The sequence below is a fragment of the Sinocyclocheilus rhinocerous genome, unplaced genomic scaffold (assembly GCF_001515625.1).
Source record: "Sinocyclocheilus rhinocerous isolate Xijiao unplaced genomic scaffold, SAMN03320098_v1.1 scaffold400, whole genome shotgun sequence".
Classification (NCBI taxonomy): Eukaryota; Metazoa; Chordata; class Actinopteri; order Cypriniformes; family Cyprinidae; genus Sinocyclocheilus; species Sinocyclocheilus rhinocerous.
Window position 1 is genome coordinate 321054 of NW_015666595.1, and position 5340 is coordinate 326393.

A 5340-nucleotide genomic window follows, 5' to 3' on the forward strand; every position below is an offset into this window, starting at 1 on the left:
TTTGTTTTAAATTTCAGCAAGGCTAGATGGCCACATGAAGTATGACCTTTACTTTAGGAAAGAAAAACACATTTACTCCATTCACTGCTGACACACTTAAGAAGAAAAAAAAAACTGAAATACGAGACCAAGGTGAAGCTTGGTGATACATAGACACAGCTGAACTGAGAGCCACTTTATAAGTTGCTGAGATATGATCCCCACCAGCTGCACAAACACAGTAATGTTAAGTAAGAATTGATGGAAAACACAAATTAAGCTTTGATCTAATGAACTATGTCTTCCTGATTTGCCATTACATATGAATGACATCTGCGTCTACATAAAGGTGTGATTATTGAAAAATCAACTAATAGATCAACATCGCAACAGAAATGGCTTTGTAACAGGAACCTTGAATTTGGAAGTTGAAAGCAAGTTGGCACAAATATTGCTGAGGAACGGCTCTGGAAACAGGTACAGTGGATCTGTTGCCAGTTTGCAATAGTTGCCAACCAAATTTGAACAAAGGTTGTTCTGCATAATATCAGCAAGACCTATGAATCCACTCTTTCTCTCTCAAACATTCACACACACTTACAGACCTCTGACATTGCTTTTGGATAGGGACTCGTTGTTCATGGTAAATAAAGTGTAATGTGCATAGGAGACACATTGAAATCTATGCCAAAGTCCGCTCTGCCTGCGTAATGCCCTTCACAGCAGCTGCATCATTTAAATCACTGGAAGAACCAGTACTTGTCGTCTTTTTTACATACATTTACGTTTTTAGTTCCGGTTAAACTGTTAAACTGGACTGAAAGATAAATAGTCATGAAGGATTTTCCTCCAAACGAATTAAAAGAATGTGTTTTTTGTTTTTTTTGCAGTACCTCACATGATCCAACCATAAATTAAGTCATTTAAAATACATAAATTATTTTTTAAAAATAGTTTTTTTTATTTTTTATTAAGTGCTTGAAGAAACAAGAAGCTTGAAAGAGAAGCAAGCATTAATTTTTCTGTGTCTCATTTACCAATTCAAAACAAATGTTGACCTGATTTTATTTTAATTTTTTTCAATTTCACAAGTTTAGGATAATTCAATGCAAACTCGACTGGTTACAATTATGGTTCTGTCTGTCCTGTTATGTTTGTGGATCTGACTGACATTTGTCTAACAGGGGGCAGATAAAACTATCCATCAACACCCTTCAAGGCCAGACACTTCTGCCTCAAAAAGACGAAACACAGCATGTGAAAATGCAAACTTGAGAAATGCACAAGGACTAGTGTCCCAACAATACATCTTTTGGTCAAACAATTCAAGTGATGCATGTATAATTACATTATCTAAGTCTTAATAACCATTTTTTTAAAATCACGATTTACTGGCAATGTCCAGGCCTGTTCAGGAACGGGATTTGAGGAGAATGTCCGAATTCATCTTCATGCCAAAATATTCCTATTTCTGGGAGTGCATGTTTGATTACATCATGTCTTGTGCAACTAAACGCGGTGAAATCAAGAATCCATTTTTTATTCCAGCTGGGAACCAGCCATAGTTTAAACCCACAGATTATTTTTTACACATTAGTAATTATAACAATACAGTAAATTATCCATTACCATAAATGCCATGGAATTTTCCAGAATTCAGTATATTTTAATAACCTCAGATGACTATTAATATAGACCATACAGATTAATCATATCCCTACGGAAACACTGTATCCATGCCAACAGCAGCAACACAATGCAGTTCCAATCGGCTCATGGATAAATGCCATTTTTATTTCTCTTTCTCTCTCTCTCTGAGAAACATACAGGATAAATTCTAAAATATAACTTGGTTTTGATAAAACATTTTGATCATATCTTTTCAAATGTTTATGTTTGCATGAATAATTGTCTTTGTCCTCCAGCCATTGAGCTACACAATACAAATGATACACAGCTGCTCACTCAATAAAAACAAGTCAAAATCTGAATGATCAAACAACTATTTATGTCAAAAACACATCTGGAGACAAAAATCATAAACATAAGTCAGATTAAAAATGTAACAGTAACTGAAAAGTTGTATTATTTTATTGTTAATAAAGGTTAGTTTTGGGCACAAAACACAACTCTTTTTCAATTACCTGGAGGCTGGATATCCCTACATTCCAAAGCTCTTGTGAAAAAAAAAAAGATTCATAATCTGTACTGGCATTTTACATTTTTATCAGTTCATGCACTCCCTGGGAATCAAACCCTTGACCTTGACATTGATCTACTATTTAATCTACAGGAATTGTATCCAAAATTGCAGCTTAAATCATGAATACTCCACAATTAAAACCGCTGGCACACTGAGAGTTGCCAGTCATTTTTAGAAATTTCATCTATACCCCCCCAAAGATCAAAACATTCTAAACTACGGTGGCCGATAGAGCTCAACGCACTGCAGATAGAAAAAACACCTGCAAATTAAGAAAACAACTTCATTAATTTGACAACACACGTGCTGCAAATGCTCACAACACAACCAAATAAAGAAACGCGCTGCAAATACAATTCTTTATTTGGTTGTGTTGTGAGCATTTGCAGTGCGTTTATTTATTTGTTTGCGTTGTGAGAATTTGCAGCACCTGCTGCCAAACTGATGAAGATGTTTTCTTGATTTGCTGGTGCTTTTTCTATTTGCATGTGTTTTCTGAAGTTGCAGCGCGTTGAGCTCTCTCGGCCACCGTACTAAACCTGGTCCAGGACGGATTTTTGGAATATGTCCAGACTGTGAAAATGAGCCTGCCTGAAAAAAAAAAAAAAGAACAACTGACGGCTGAATAAAGATAAGTTTAGAGATTGCACTCACATAGTAATTTTTAGCTCAAGAAAATAAGTATTCTAGAAAAAAAATCAGACTGACTAAAAATTCCCACGGGCTTTTTAAGATTGTACTGATTTCCATGACTTTTCCAGGTCTGGAAATTACACTTTTGAAATTATCTGATATTTTCAGATAAGCCAGTTGTTCAAGGGATTTTTAGATATTTCAACTAAAAAACAACACGAAATTACAGGAACTGTCCTTACGTTCAGTGTAAGACAGATACAAACGTCTTTTGGGAACACACACACAGGGACGCGGGAAGTAGGGGTGCTGAGGGGGCTGCAGCACCCCCTGTTTTCACATGGTTGCAAATGCAACGCCAAGTTTGTTCATTTAAATTTATTCAGTTTTAGCATTTAATAATTTATTTGTAATGATCTCTGAAATGTAAATTGTAAGTGGGCTATAATAAACCCATGTTTATCTTTATAAACATGATTAATTTTACTTGTGATGTTTTCTATATGGGATGATTAGCCTAATCCTCATGAACACGTGACGCTGGCGCGTGGTATCAGACATGAACTATACAGAATGCGAACAAGATTAACTGTAATACAAGGAGATAATGGCGCAAAAGCGAATTTCAGATTTTTTTAAATGCCCATCCCAGCAAAAACTTTCCAAAATCGGCATCCAAACAACACCAGCACGAGCACCGACGTAAGTGAACCATGCCAGAGATAAAAGCAAGCAAGTCTCCCAGTGCTTCAATCATCATTTCATTTAGAAAGGAAGATGCCATTCTGTCATGCTGTGGAAATTTTATTTGTTTCATGTTTACGCAACTATGAGCACAAAGTAAAATGCATCTAATAAACGCAAGACGATTCTCATAGCTGCAATGTCAAGTTGCTCAAGATGATAAGACAGATGTGCCAACATTTCTGCTTCACAAGTAATATTTTACTCAAGAACTGAAATCCTGTTATCATTTATGCACTCTTATGTTGTTGCAAACCTGCAAGATGTTCTTTCTTTCCTAGAAACACTAAAGGAGAAATTTTTAATAATGTATTGCTTGTGAGTTCAAACTCTAGTGAACTGAAGAACCATATAAATTTGATTCGTAAAAATGCATGACCTAAATGATTCATTGAAAATTACTCAAAAGAACAAATTATTTACAAATAGGACCTCATAACTTCCTCATGAATGAAGTTATGGCAAATGTCATGACACAAGTTTCATTTTTGGGTAAACTATCCCTTTAAAATAAGTCCAGAAACATACTTTCCACATTGTTTGAATGGGGTTGCCTCATCCAGAGTCTCTTTGACATCAGACTGATGAAGAGACTCACAAAGTGCTGGAAGCCTGGAGGCGGTTCAGTTTTAACAAGGACATGTGGGTCTGCTTGCCTGCACAGAGACACAACGTGTAATTTAAAACCAGGCACAAGCTTGGGGGCTGCACTGAGCCTCACACACACATATGCTCATGCACATACACACACATACAGTCAGACCACTGAGTTCAGGCATCCAGCACTGCACAAAGCTCATGACAGGACTTAAAGATCAGCTAACAGGACATATCCAGATTGGATGAGATTTCGGATGCATTTCCCTTTGCACAGGTACCTGAGGACTTACATTATGTATGTGCATGTTTGCATGTGTGTGGGGAAATCTTTCTAGCAATGCCAGTGCAGATGGACGTACATTAAGTCATGCACTCTTGACTCGGCTGCAGTTTCGTAACAGAGGGACTGCATGTTTCCTGCAATCTTAATTTTGGCTCGGATTTGGGCATTGACTGGAGTCAGTTTGTGTGAAAAGCAATTGTTTAGCAATTGTGTCTCTACTCAAGATATATTGTCAAACTTCACATGCTGGTTCAAGAAAGTAGCAAAAACGTGAGGAGAAAGACTGGGTGATTATTCTGAAATGCATGTTTGTGGTCTTATTTTTATTTTTTTTTAAAGCCTGGATAGGAAAGTATAGATTTTTTGTCTATGTGAGTCCAAAGGATCCTCTGCTTAAATATATGTGCTGAGAAGGTTTTTCACTTAAAAGTACAGGTTTAATAATTGTATCACTTGGTTTTTTTAGGGTTGAGTTCAAATTAATTCAGATAGAAGAAAAAAAAAAAAAGATTTTTCCTCCCTGTGAAGGAAGTTCAAATGGTTTTAATTAAGCGCTGCTGGCCATGTAAGCTTGTTCTCTCACACACATACACACTCATTGTGCTGATAACTGGGGTCTATACGGTGTGGGAGTGGGGTAAATTCTTCTCAAGGTCTCTAACCTAAAGGATTTCATTTTGGACCTGAAATAATCAGGAGCAATCTTTTGGACGTTCTGGGTGACCTGGAATTTGGGTGGCATGGAAATAAAAAATAAATAAATAAATGAAGTTGAAAAGAAAATACACACTCCCCCAGTGTTCAAACTATACCGTGGACTTTGGGGGAGCCCACTTGGGTTTTTTTTATACCGGGGGGGGGGGGGGGTGGGGCGCTTGCGCGTGCCTCAAAAGAGGGC

General features: G+C 36.9%; 1 protein-coding gene across 1 annotated transcript in view; it reads left to right on the forward strand.

Annotated features, from left to right (window-relative positions):
* Nucleotides 1-4358: 4358 nt before the first annotated feature.
* Nucleotides 4359-5340, forward strand: part of LOC107732970 (leucine-rich repeat-containing protein 17-like) — a 9461-nt gene continuing 8479 nt past the window's right edge. Inside the window, exon 1 of the mRNA XM_016544446.1 lies at nt 4359-4433. The gene's annotated coding sequence lies outside the window, so the exon portion shown is untranslated. The remainder of the gene's footprint in view (nt 4434-5340) is intronic.